Source organism: Panthera tigris, chromosome A1, assembly GCF_018350195.1.
Source record: "Panthera tigris isolate Pti1 chromosome A1, P.tigris_Pti1_mat1.1, whole genome shotgun sequence".
In the NCBI taxonomy this organism is placed as follows: Eukaryota; Metazoa; Chordata; class Mammalia; order Carnivora; family Felidae; genus Panthera; species Panthera tigris.
The window spans coordinates 48,761,707-48,776,791 of record NC_056660.1 but is presented as its reverse complement, the minus strand read 5'-3'; the positions used below and the strand labels follow the sequence as shown (position 1 = coordinate 48,776,791).

Here is a 15,085-nt window from a genome sequence, read left to right as displayed (position 1 = left end):
AATTCTAAATATTTTTATATTTAATAAGTGGACTGAGCTGTCTAATAACAGATAGTATTTTTTTTCCACCAAGCATTAGAAGAACAAATATACTCTTGTCCTGACAAGCTAACATGGAATCAACCTCTAACTCATTATTTGACTTGGTTCTATTTTGAGTTATGAAAAAGAGTTATTTGGAATTGCTGTTCCTCAGCTGCAAATATTAGATCAATAATCTGGTATTTCTTAGAATTCATAAACTATTAGAAAATCTCACAAATTGAACATATATGCTTCACGTATCCTTTACCAAATAACTGTTCTTAGAATTTCTTTTTGTACTTTATATTTACTTAAATATATCCATATTCATATTGACAAAGTTGGGTGTCCAGATCTTAAAACAATTGAAGTTGGGGAAAATGCCACTTGAGAGATGGTAAATGGTTTCTAAATTTCAGTGCAGATGAGCGAATTTAGGCTGGGGATTAAACCTCTTTTGTCATAGGAGACACCAGTTTTGTGAGCAGTTTTAACAAACTAGACATGAAGCAGGTATTTTACTTTATGCTACTTGGGAGACCCAGAATTGGAGAAGTAGTTCCCATCACAAGCAAAAAAAATTGTATCTATATATGGTGGTGGATGTTAACTACTAGCTAGATTTGTGGTGATCATTTCACAGTATATGCATATGTAGAATTGTTTTGCTGTACACCTGAAACTAATATAATGTTAATATATCTCGATTTAAAAAATACAGGTGCCATGGACTGAAATGTTAAATTGAGCATATACTTATTAAGAGTATGCCCTCTAGGGAAGGAAAAAAAAAAAAAAAAGAGGTTAGAGTGGGAGAGAGCCAAAGCATAAGAGACTGTTAAAAACTGAGAACAAACTGAGGGTTGATGGGGGGTGGGAGGGAGGGCAGGGTGGGTGATGGGTATTGAGGAGGGCACCTTTTGGGATGAGCACTGGGTGTTGTATGGAAACCAATTTGACAGTAAATTTCAAATATTAAAAAATTAAAAAAGAATTTTGTAAAAAAAAAAAAGTAATGTTTACACTATATTGTATTCTATTAAGTGAGCAAGAGCATTATGTTAAAAAATGTGCATAACCTAATTAAAAATATTGCTAAAGAATGCTAAAAAAAAAAAAAAAAAAAAAAAAAGAGTATGCCCTCTAGAAGAGCCAAATATATTTTCTCCTAAACACGGCTTTTGGCTAGACTCTCTGAAAATTAAATGTCTGTCATTGACAGATGGGTCTTTCTCTCTCATTCTCTCATTCCTTATTTCCGCTACATATTTGTTTCCTGATGATAAGAAGACTCAAAAGATATGCAAACATAATCTCCTCCTTAAAGAAAAATATTGTGAAGACCTGGTTGTGACTTTGATGTGATGCTTTCCAAACTTTGGAAAATACAGCCTTGGCTATTAAGATAGTTCCCCCCCCCTCCCCCAATGCCTCCACCCTGACTACCACTTGGGCAGGCAGGAAACAGGTCTTGGACTGAGATTTTAGACTGAGGTGGGCAGGGGAATGCTACTCTTCTTTCTATAATCAGGAACATATACATAGATTCTCAAAAGGAAGGACACGGTATAAAAGAATTTCATTTGGGAAGAGGTAAGTGATTTCTATAATATGTTGGCAGATAAAATGCTAAGAACTACTTAAAGGGCTAAAGAGAATAAGTGACTACCTGTGGAAGAACTAGTTATCTTTTCTTTTCCTGCATTACAATTATCCTCCATTTGCCTGTGGTTTCCACTCGGTCTTAGCTGTGCTTTGGGCGTCCTCAGGCAGGCTGTGTGCATACTGAAGAAGAAGCAACCCAGAGAGTCTAATGGTGTCACTGCATGCAGTCCTCAGTAGTGGGGGCAACTGTGACTTAACATATTGTTACTTGTATAAAAAGGAAGAGTGACTCCTGAAGGCTGAAAAAATGGGCACCATCTGGATGACATTAAGATTTAAGGAAAGTGTAATCTTCATCAATATCACCATTGTCATCAACAATTATAATGCCTGACATTTCTAGAGTACTTTTTTGAAAGTGCTTTGCCATAAAATCATCTTACTTGCTTATTATCTGAGACTTTATGGAATATCATTGGGAAATACCAGTTTCACAAGAAATCAGTTTAATAATAAAAGAGACACTTAATCACTTTGAGATATTTTAGTGCCCCAAAACTGTGTGTAGTAATAATAATGTACATTTAGTGAATTTTCACTATGGGCAAGTATATTCTTAAATTTTTTCTTTATATTAATTTTCCACATTAATACATATGTATAAAATGCACAAATATACATACATAAAATACATAAATATGTACATACAAAAATACATACAGAATGCGCTGCATTTATTTTTGCATCTAATTTTCCCAGCAACCCTGTGAGACAGGAACTCTGATAACCTTCATTGTCCAGGCTCAGAAGCAGAGGTGTAAGTAGACTAAATAACTTACTCTGTGATGTGAAGGGGGATTTAAATCGAGACTATTGAATTGCAGGGATTTCTTAGCCTCTGCTCATAGGACATCAGTTTACTCATGTTCTCAAGGCAGTTTCAGAAATCGTTCCCATGCTTTAGGAGATGGTTGAAAATATTGAGATAATCTGATTTAAGTTGTATTTCAAGGGAAAATACTTCCCACTTGTTTTATATTCATCATATTTATAGTCAGTAAGTATTTATAATATTTGTAAGTGGGGATACATTTAAATGCAATGTCATACACTTTGAAACTATAACATATTTTTGTTACTTGGTTTAAAATTCATCACAGAAGTCATTTTTCTCCCAAGAAATGTCTGAGTACATTAGCTTAAAAGATGATATTGGCAAGCTGATAGTATGCATATTTCAAAAAGAATGTTCAGCTGCACTTAATGTGCATTTGTGAGAAATGGCTGTATATTCATGGTCTCTATGAAGGGCTAGGCTTATTTATCATTCTTTTCCTAACCATTCTGTCTTTGCAAACTGTCAGTCACCTTAACTGGAGAATGAAAAAAAAAACCCCAGCTGTTTTCTAAATTAAGGTTTCTAATATGTAAACATTGCCCTATATGTGAAAATAGAATTTACCTTAATTGGTAAAGACCAATTGTTTCAAGTGAGATGTTTGAAGAGAAGAAAAAATACTACAACTTATGGTACTGTTCTGCGTTGATTACATAATGGAAACCTACATCATGCTTGAAAAGGTCCTAAATGTTAGCAAACATCATTTTACTCTTAACAGTAAACTCTGTTACAAGCTTTGTATAGCTGTGGGGCTGACATGGAAAGAGTTTGTAAATGCACCAGAAGTTTGTGCCAATTTGATAATTAAAGGAACAAGTAGGAAAAACTACAGAAGCATGAAAAGGGGCAAGAGAAAGAGAGGCTAGCTATGTGCATGACATGAGAAGACATTAAAATTAAATAAAAATGGAGGTTTCATGATTTAAATTTATTTAGGGAATCAGAAATAACTACTAGTTGTATGTCATAATTGACCATGAAAATGTAGTTATTGAAAGCTGCTTATCCATTAAGAATGCAATAAATGATGTGTGTGACCCAAGTGCTTGGGTATAGGAGGAGCCCAGGAATAAATGGGAAAGGTGAATCAATACTATTTAGGGTGCTGACTGCTGCTCTAAGGAAGGACAACTTATGGCTGTAGGAAGTACTTTGTTGAGCAGTAAGCATATATCTTCCTACAAAAAAGTATTTAAATATTCTGTAGGTTAATACTCAGCAGCCATCAAATGGATAGAAATAAGTAGGTTTAACATGACAATCACCAAGAACCCTTGGGAGTAGACTGTTTTCGAGAACTAGAACCTATTCTAGGAGAAGAAGCTTGAGGAATGATGTTCTAGGTTCTTATAATGGTAAAAGCAATCTTTCTCGATTGTAGTTGGATAAGCATCTCTATTAGAATCAAGTGCGATGTTAGAAATGAGAGTTCCCTGTACCCAGCTTAGACTTTCCAGAATTTCCAGGGGTGGGCCCAGGAACCTGCATGCATTTAAAAATTTTTCCAAGTGATTCTTATACCCATAGGCAAAAATCAGCTTACTAAAGAGTGTTTGGATGGAAGGAATCCTTATGTAATAGAATTTTGAGTGGGGTAGTAAGTCTGTTGTAAAAGACAAACATGTGGAAGATTCAGAAAAGAAAATACATGGGACATTTTAAAGAGGTAGGGGATTTTTTTTCATCAGTGGCAACTTAGATCTTCTTGAAGAGGACTTATCACTACCCATCTGGAGGAGAGTTCAGGCCGGAAGGCCCAGGGACTGCAGGCAGAAGAGGTCCTCTCAATTCTACAGGGTCATGGGGGTTGATGATGACATCACATCGGTCCAAGAGGTCACAGAGGTGTTAGGTGGTAGCTTTGTGCAGGGTTACTGTGGTGCCTGCATTCTTGGACTTGGATTTCAAAACAATGTGATAGAGTCTTGGTCAATCTCTTACATTTACTGAAGACCACTCCTTTCCATTAAAGCAAGTGGGAATTCATTACCTCAAGGTAAAAATCTCAGATACAGCTCTAGACATTCAATGTTATGAAAGAAAACTCCAGGATTGGCTGGGTATGGGGTGTGAGAGGAGTACCGGTGACAGTTTCAATTCTTCCAGTTGGTGTTATGACACTGAAAGAAAATAAAACCATGAAAAGTAAACAGCAGGGCATATAGATGGTAATGAATTAAATAAAGAGTTTCTGGAAGGGGGTTAGCATATACTTACTGAAAAACATGGAAAGCATGTTTGGAAGAAGAACGATAAATTTTTATCACTTGGTTTTAATCTGAATTTTTAGGGGTAGAAAGAAAAACTAATAAAATTGCTATACAAGATTGTAGGTAGAAGACAAAAATAAAAGCCACATGAGGAAGGGCCATGGCAGGAAAAAAAAATGCCCATAATTTTCAGATGGATAAAAACAGAGAGTAATACTTCTGGTTCCATGTACCTGTGCATTAAACGACACCTGTGTGTTGTTACCAAAGCAAAATGAAACTTTTAATACAGGAATACAGTGTTATGATAGGCATAGCTGAGACTTTACTTGGGACTCAATTAATATAATATGATATTAGAAAGGAATAATTTAATTTAAAGATACTAAATCTAAAACAAGGAACAGTTTTGTAGAATAAGGACCAATGACTTGTGATAAAGATCACAAAACTCAGGGAGCCAAACTAAAAATGGGAAATTCAGCTCCCTCAGCAAATCCTGCCAACATTATTCCTTCCAAGTAGAACAATCTTTAAAACAAACTTTTATTTTTCCCTACCATATTCATTGTTAATATTTTGTTGCATTTTTTCCCAGCATTTTTCTTACTTTTACATTGTGTTTTAACAGGAGATATGAGTTTTAGATGGCAAGTTTTGTTAATATTCTATAACAAGCATGTTTTTGTATCATTAGTTTTTAATAGATATTTTAATGATTGCATAATATGGATGACCCATAAATATACTTAATCATCTGTTGTTACACATTTATATTCTTTTGACTATTTTTCCTATCCTAAGGGTATAGTGAAAAGGTTTCATTAAGATAGAATTCTAGAAAAATAATTACGGTCAAAGAATATAAACACTTTCTGGTTTCTGGACACAGTTTGCATAATTCTTTTCCAAAAATGTCATTCTAATAGGCAGTTTCACCAGAAGTTTGTGAGTATGTCTATGTCAGTATGCCTCCTTAGTACTAAATATTAATAATTATTTGTAATGTATTATTTTAATGTGCTAAATATTAATTATTTTTTAACTAATTTGAGAAGCAAATTAATACACTTAATGAATTGTGCTGAGGTTGAATTTTTGTTTGTTAGCTATTTTATTTCTCTGTGTATATGTTTGTATGTGTGTGTGAAATTAATTCTTATGCCTTGGTAACTATGAGACTTGTATTTTTCCTCCATTTATGTGTATTCATTATACAGCTAATTCTCAGTCTATGATTTATCACCCAGTGTGGTTTGTAGTGTTGTTTGGAATGTCTAAGGTTTAGGTGTGTGTAGCATCTAACTTTGGTTTTCTGTGCTGTTGGAGATTTCCCACTTTTTATCTATGTTGGCCATTTTATGATATTTTTAGAGGGGTTGCAAGGAGCTAGATGCTTCTGTGTGCACACAGTTGCTCATCCCATGATGACTCTTTTGACACGGTCTTGGGTTTTTATGTATGCACCCCTAGGAATAGGGTTTTCTTTTCTTTTTTATTTTTTTCAATTTTAGAGAGAGAGTGAGCAGGGGAGAGGGGCAGAGGGAAAGACAAAGAATCTTAAGCAGACTCCATGCTGAGTAGGACATGGAGTGGAGCTCGATCCCACCACATTTAGGATCATGACCTGAGCAGAAATCGAGGGTTGGACCCTCAACTGACTGAGCCACTCGGGCACCCAGGGTTTTCTTTCAGAAAGAAATTTTTTGTCTGAAAAATGGAACAGTTTTGTCTAGGTCTGGCTCCTTGGGGATATTTGTAAGCTTTAACTTGGCATCCTGAAGCACTTCTGGCCCGGAATTTCCCAGGTCATATTTGGTGCCCTGAAAACAAAGACTGCATCTTTACTACCGAGAGAGCTTTAAACAAATGATTCTTGTAGATCCATCAGAAAATACTAGATAGTTCTCTGGATGTATTGTTATTGCTCTTATCATAGCTTAATAATTTTGAAATTTACACTCTAATTTGGTAATTAAACAGGTATCCTTATTCATTTTTGAATTAACCAGTTGCTACTGAGAATTGAATCTTTTAAGGTTAGATTTGTTACGTATTGGGATTATTTTTTTCAATAAAGCAAATTTTGTTATATACACAATCAGGGTTCTGACCCATTGTACATGCTCCGAATAAGCTTCTAAAAAAGACCCAAAGTGAGTAATCCTAAGAACTGCTTTTTCTCTAACTTAGTATGATGTGTAATAAAGTTTCTTCTTTTTTCTTTTTCTTTCCCTTTTCTTAACTTTCTTTTTATTATTTATCCTTTCTTCCAACTTTTTTTATTATTAAAGGCTAATAATTTTGAGAACAGCTTTGGTTGTCTTTCATAGTTTTTGGTATCAATTAGTCACTTTTTAATTTTTTCTAGGTAGTTTTTAATTTCTCTGTGAGTTCTTTTTTGCTCTAAGCATCAGCTGGGAATGTATTTGGTTTTCAAGTAATTTTCTTGCCACATTTTTGCTATTCCCATGTTTCATGGATTAAAATCAGAAAGTGTGACCTCTGCCTTTTAGAGTTGTTAAGCAGTGCCTAGGTGGCTTGACTGGTTAAGTGTCTGACTTTGGCTTGGGGCATGATCTCCTGGTTAGGTTTGTGAGTTCGAGCCCCGCTTCGGGCTCTGTGCTGACAGCTCAGACCCTGAAGCCTGCTTTGGATTCTGTCTCCCTGTCTCTCTGCCCCTCCCCCACTCATCCTCATTCTCTCTCTCTGTCTCTCTGTCTCTCTCTCTCTCAAAAATAAACATTAAAAAAATAAAATTGTTAAAATTTTCTTTATGGACAAGTTCGTATTGATTTTCATAAATGTCTCATGTGATATGCAAAATTTTTATATTTATATTTATTGCTATGTGCTATGTTCCATATGGGTTTATGTCTACTGTCTTTTAAATGTTACCTTTTAACATCACCATCTTTTCCTAAATAAGTTATTTTGTTTCAAGAGCTTGCATCATATATTTCTGAGTGGTCTATTATCATTTGTTTAGATTATCTATATAAATTATAAAGTTCATCGCTCACCACTGTTGTAGCTCTTATTTATTTTTCCCTCTTGTGAAGTTTTGTTTCTACTTCATTTCTGTTAGGTTAAGTACTTAGTCAAGTATTCCTCTAGGATTTCTAATGGTGGTCTAATGGTGATCAGACCCTCTCAGACTTCTTGTACATTCTCAAGTATCTACTTAGATTCTCATGATGACTATTTTGGCTGAGTATAGGATTGTTAAGTTCTTATTTCTTAGTAGTGATTCCACACTATCTTTTAGAGTGGCATAAGTGATACCATAATACTTTTTTTCTTTGTAGTTGACTTCTGTATCTAATATTGTAGGTTTTTCTCTTAATTCATTAATTTCATAGATTTTATTCTGGTTTTGCTTTTTACCATAAATCAGGACTTGATACCTACAGATTGGGTCTGTTTTCAATGTAGTTTTTTTTTTTTTTTTCTTATTCATTGCCTCTCCTTTATTTATAAGTTACTTTATTTATCTCTAGGACTGTAGTAGCCATATTTCAGGATTCTTGGATGCTTTCCTCAAGTCATTTAAATTTTCTAAGATTTTATCACTTACACATTTTCAGATATTTCTTCCACTTTTTCTTTTAGGCTCTATATCTAGGCTTAGTTGTGGGTATACTTAATCTACAAAATTTCATAGTAGAGAAATTATGTTTTGTCTTTAAAAGTTTTTTTTAGGTTTGTTTATTTTTGAGAGAGACAGGATGCGAGTGGGTTAGGGGCAAAGAGAGAGGGAGACACAGAATCTGAAGCAGGCTCCAGGCTCCAAGCTGTCGGCACAGAGCCCAACACGGGGCTCGAACTCGAGCTGTGAGATCATGACCTGAGCCGAAGTCAGATGCTCAACCGACTGAGCCACCTAGGCGCCCCATTTTTGTTTTTGTTTTTGTTTTTAATGCCACAGAAAATCCTTAGTGTTATTATTACTAATTTACTCTCTTTCTCCTTGAGGTAGGCAAAATCTAAGACAGCCTCCAAGATTCTGTCCTTCTGGTATATACACCTAGTATAATTCCCTTGCCTTGAGTGTGGGTGGAATCCATAAACATGATGGGATAATTACCCTCTTAATTAAGTTAATGTATATGAGAAGGGTGATGTGATAGTGACGTCCATGATTATCTTACATTATTCTCCTTCTGGCCTTAAAGAAGTAAGTTACCATGTTAAGAGAGGACTAGGCAGCTCTAAGAGCCAAGAGTGACTCTCAGAAGACAGCCAGCAAGAAAATGAGGACCTAAGTCATACAAGGAACTGAATTCTGTAGACAACCCAGGTGAGCTTGGTAAGGGAGCCTGAGATTCAGATGAAAATGAATCTCTCTGGCTAACAGCTCGATTTCAGCCTGTTACGGCCCTGAGGAGAGAACCCAGCCAAGCTGTGCCCAGATTCCAGTGAGATAATAAATTAGTGTTTTCAGCTGCTAATTTTATGATAATTTGCTATACAAATTAAAAGTAAAAGAAAATGTATTCAGCTCTCCAGCAGTCAAGTGGGTTGTCTATTTTGGGCTGACAGGAATCCTTAGGATGTGAGTTTCCCTTTCACTGGATATCTGGTCTGGTAGTTAGAGTGGCTCAGGCAAGGGTTGGATGGCTAGGTGGAGAAGTAGGCAGGGTTCCTGTATCCACAAAAGTACTCAGGATACTTTGTTTCCCAGGATTATTTTATCCTTTCCCAGCCTCTGGATGGAGAGGACTAATTTCCTAATTGTGTAACTTCTTGGTTTCGTGGGGTCCAGGTAGTCTAGTCAGATCCTATAAGGTTGGTGCCAGCTCTTTCTCAAATAGTCTACAGAACTGTAAAGGCCAACATCTTTCCTAGATCTGAGCCATCCACATTATCACCCCACAGCTTTTCGATTCTAGTCTCCAGCCTCTCACTAGCTCATGAAGGAGAAAGCTCCACACCACCTCTCTCCTACAAGGTCTTGCTTGCATCCATTTTTTCTTTGCCCCCACAGCATTTGTCTTAGAAAAGACAGATTAAGTTTTGGAGTGGAAGAGCAGCAAGCTTTATTTGTGTTGTCATCTTCCCAGAATTCTCTGCCAGGAGTCTCTTCTCTACGGTCCAAAACAGGAGACTTAATTTTTTGGACGTTAACACTGCTATTAGTAAAAGAATGAGAGACAGACGCAGCATACTGTATGTATATTTACATATTTATACATCAGTTGCACGTACTGTTGTAATATAGGCAAAACATTGGTGAGGTGGATAGTGCTTAAGATTGTGGTCTCTGGGTTCAGATGGCCTAAGTTCCTCCATCTAATGAGTATATGACCTTGGTAATCACATTATCTTTCAGTGCCTTGGTTTACATATTGATTCAATGGAGAGAATAATAGGATCTACTTTACAGGTTGTTGTGAGGATTAAATGACTTAACATAGGCAAAGTACTTAGAACCAAAATTACCACATATATGGGCTCAATAAGTATCGTAATTTTTATAGTACATACATACACTTAAGATGACAAAAGGTTGAATTAATCATCAGTCATTAGTTGATCATATTTTATTTGTGAGTGTGCAAAAATCTCATACTCAAGGACTCTTTCAATGTTAGATTTCAGGGAGAGTAATGTGTTGAATATGTTAGGATTATCACTATTGTTTATTTCTTCATGATGTGGCTGATAAAGAGCTAGGATTTGTAATAGAAAAAGTGTCAAGTTTTCTGTCCATTTTCTTGGCATTTGCCTGTGCATGCATGCATTAGTGTTGCTTCAGTCTTTGCTGTCAGCAGAAGTCTTCCTAGCCACTTTTCTACTTTGTGAAGGCTAATTCGGCTCAACCTAAATAATCTAATCTGTGTATATACCAAACTGGGGACAAAGAAACTGCGGTGTCGTGCAAACCTCTAAAAGAAGGGCTAGCATGGAGGTGCTACTAGGAACCCTTTCATGTTGGAGAGCTCTCATTTTTCCCTCGTAGACCCAGGATGAGTACCATGGTCATTTGTGCATAGTAACTATTAGTAAACGTTTGCTTCTTGGTTATACATAAGAGTTTATTCATGGTTTATTCATGGTTTATTCATGCTCTAATATCTCCTTCTTACTACCCCCAGGGTGTATACACCTTACTTTTGAAATCATTGATCTAAAGAACTTTTAAGGTAATAGTTGATGATAATCAAATATTTTATTAAAGACCTGTCTGTGCTAGAGGATGTACTTATGTGATAAGTAGTATCTCACAGCATAAATACAGAAACTGAAAAGTTATTAAAGGAGTTATTTTTATTCAGAGGAGGTGAAAAGCCACTTAAAATAGTTTTCTTTTGTTGAGTATTCAAACAATGTATTTGCCCTTTTGGGTTGTTACAGAGTTATTATGTGTAATTCTACTTTATTGAGCATTTATACACAAACCACATTATGAGATGCTTCCAATGCTACCTGATTTAATTCTGTTGGTGATTTTAATAGTTGTTTTGATAGTTGTTTGGGATAGTTTTCTTTCCCCCGTGTTAACAGTAAGGACACTGATGAACAGAAATGTGCTGAAGCTCACCGATGGATTAAGTGGCAGAAATGAGATTCAAAGCCGTATCTTTGTGGTCTCACATTCTTTCCTTTTAAGCACAACATTATATCAGATGGTTTCCATAGTCTTAATAGCAAGTGGGAAAGGTTAGAATGTAATAATTATCTTTCTGCCTATAGCCTGGTGCAGTGATTGCCTCATAATAAATATTTGTAAAATGAGAACAGAAGTTATAAAAGAGGGGAAACAAAGTGATTAAGCACTGATACGGTGTTGGGTGGAAAGCTCTTAGGGACCCTGGCAACGCATAACAATTACTGATACAGATAATCAGTTGATGGTAATATTAGTAATGCTAAGCCTCCAACTGAAATGCATACGGTTGCTGACTTTGTCATTTAAACTTGAAAGTATTTTTTTCCTTCATGATAATTTGGCTTTTCAGTCCTTCCCCAAACTTTGAGTCATTTATGTAAACAGTACATAGAGGTTGTTACAATATTCTTTTCATTTGTAAAAGGCTTTGTGTCTGAAAGAACTTTCACCTTTACTTAAATATTATTATATGATCTAGACACCTCAAGAAATTGCTAATACCGGGAATAGGGACAAAAATGAATATTTCCACTTTAAAAATGAGGGGTGGTAACCCAAGGCTTTATAAATATTCTTAGTTAACAAACATTTATTAAACAACTACTGTGTGTAGAGCACCTTACTAAGCAGAATGGTTATAGCAGAACCCCTGCTTTCAGGAAGCACACAATCTCCAGGGAGCACAGCTATCAAATAGGCAATCAGAAACGATAGGAAAGTGCACGTATATCAGGAGGGCCAGAAAAAAAAAAACTAAAGATGGGGTAGAAGAGTATTCCAGCTGATTAAAAAAAAAAAAAAAAAAAGCATATAAAATGATGAAAGAATAAGGAATGATCCGGCAGCCCAAAGAAGGCCAAATGTAAACAGCTAGGGGAGCAATGTCAAGAAATGATGCTGGAGTGGTAACTGGCAGGCTGTTTAGCACCTGACAACATCTATTCAGGGATCTGACTTAATCTCAAGCAATATGGAAGAGCATTGGAAAGTTGGCTTGAAGTTGAGGATTAACATGCGCAGATTGACATCTGTTGGGCAGGAAAGTAGAGAATGAATTACAGGCAGTAAGAGTAAAAGGCAGTGGCATGGGGGGTGGGGGTTCAACTAGAAAACTCTTGCCCTGCACCAGCCAAGAATAAGATCATCTTGAATTAGTATGAGGAAGGGGAGATGAGCATAAACGGATGGCTTCAGGAGGCAGAGATGATTGTTTGGATGTTGTGGAGCAGGAAAGGGAGAAGTTGAGGATGGCTTCCAGTTTCTGGTTTGAGAATGCTGGTAGGGGGGCTAATCTAGGGGTAGAAAATGATGAGGTCAGTTTGAGATGTTTGACAAGAGCTGCCTCTAGAGCATACAAATGGAGAGAAAGTGGACTGTTAGAAATATGGGTGTGGAGCTCAATTTGGGGGTTGTCCACATACAGATATAATTGAGGTTATGGGGATGGACTGAAGAGAAGATGGGTTCAGAAGAGTAGATGTAGAGAGGGTGAGGACTCTGATGAGGTAGAGAACAATGAACCAGGAAAGTGAAGGGACACTAAAATCAAAGAGTATTCTAGGAAGGAATAGGGTTAGTTGTATCAGATTATTTCCAAGCAGTCACAAAGGATGAGGATAGAGCAGTTTCTACTGGGTTTAATAATATGGAAGTCACTGGTGGTCTTAGCAGGAGAAGTTTGGTGGAATTATGGTGCTCACAGATGAGTGTACCATGAGGAAATGGAAGGGATTAAAGTAAAATTATACTGTGAGGAAGACATGGGGAAAGGTGATTACTACATAAGAATGAGGGGTTATAGGAGGCTTTAAATTACATTTTTACAAATTGCAAAGGGCTTAAGTTAAGTCCAATAAGGAGAAATTAGTAGAGGGGAAGGTATTGTTACCTCCATCTTCTCTGAGATCACACAGTTATGGGTAGAGCTGGGATTAGCAGTTCTAGTCCGAGGATTCTGGTTACTTTTCTGTTCTAGAGTTAAATTACAAAGCTGGATTAAACAGGAAAAATGTCACTTTAGACCATGAGATAGTCTCTTTATATATATTGAATTATGGAAGAGGGAGAAGCTATAGCAAGAGTTGCCAGGTCACTATTGCAGTTGTCAAGTTATTAATGAAGCTACCAGTGTGTTTGTGTGTCAGCTTGTCCCAAAGGATAAAACCATGAACATATTGGGTTATTATTTTGTGAGCAGGGTTGGATGGAGCTGGTGATATGCACAAAGCACATGCATTAGGCTAAAATTTTGGCAGGAGACCTTGCTTCAAACTATCTTTACTACTGTTATTATTGTCATCAATTTTTGCATCGTGTTAGGATTTGAAGCGATAGAGGCAGGCCAGGCCCACTTCTGACCACCCCTTCCTAGCTACTGATATCCTAAAAAGAGGAACAGTTGCCAATATTGATGGTCAGAGGTCCAGAATATTCTCTGAATCAGTTTTCCAAGTGAATAAAGGTTTCTATATTAAGGTAGCCAATCTCATTTCCACATCTTTTTCTCCATGAGACTTGATGATTGAGAGGTTAGAGATCCACACTCAGCAGCTGTTACTAATGTCCCTACTCCATACAGCTGACCAAGGATTATCAGGACCTTACATCAGTAATCAATGAAATAGTAATTGAATTCCATTTGGCTGTGGTTCTCGTTGTGATGATTCTTTGAAACCACATAACAGGGGACAAAAGGGGGTATATATGATTTATAGGGCAGAATTTGGACTTTCTCCAGTCTCTGGCAGTAATATTTGTGATGCCTTAACAAGTCCTAGTAACAAGAGGTAGTAGATTCTTAGTAAATAGCACTTTTAGTAAGTCACCATTTGTGGGAGATTGCAAAAATGGCTGCAAAGCTCTACCCTTACTTTTATGTATCCCTTTTGTCACGGGACCTTGCAGCTCCTCTCTTCATGGGATAAAGTCTGTTTTTCCACCCTTAAATCAGGACTTGATTAGCCAGTGAAATTCAGTGGAAGTAATGGTATAACAGCTCCACACCCAGGAACCTAAGAGTGCTTAGTGACTAAAGTCCTTCTTGCAGCTTTGTTAGGGCCCCTATGATGACTATGTGAACAAACACAGACTAGTCTGCTGCAGGATGAGGGACCAGTTATCAGAGCTGTGTAAGCCCAGGTGTCCCAGCTGAGGCCCCAGAGATAGAGCCCAGCCCAGGTCAGCAAAACCACTGGCCCAGCTTGCATCTGACTCTAAGACATGACTGTGCCATGATCAGAACAGCTCAACTGAGCACACACTAAATTGACAATACTCAGAATGAGGGGCTAAATAGTTTTTTTAAGCAACTAAGTTTTGGTATGGTTTGTTACCTAGTAATAGCTAGTTGATATACCAGTCGTCACCCAATAGTTGTCATTGCCAGGGATAGTGGGTAGTTATTGAGTGGCTACGTTCTCATTACGCTGTGCTGGCTGTTATACAACACAATTTACTCAGACATTTTAGCTCGAATTTGGTTTGTATCTCAGAGATTATGATTCAAATAATCAACTACGCTCACTTGAAATTATATTATTTATCACACCAGTTATTTGCATGCAATATGTTTCTAGGCACAATACAGATTGCCTTTATTATAAACCACTGGGTGTGACCTACAGGAAACAGCACATTTTTCCATGTCTTATTTTATACTATAATCAGTACATTTAAATCACAGAGTGAATCCAGAATATCAATCTGTTTAGCATGCCTCTCTGTTTAATTCAC

The 15,085-nt window shown here is 36.7% G+C and overlaps 1 protein-coding gene across 1 annotated transcript in view; it reads left to right on the top strand.

Annotated features, from left to right (window-relative positions):
- The window catches only part of KLF12 (Kruppel like factor 12), a 1,146,238-nt gene that overhangs the window by 116,447 nt on the left and 1,014,706 nt on the right, over nucleotides 1-15,085 (top strand). The gene's annotated exons all lie outside the window — the stretch shown is intronic.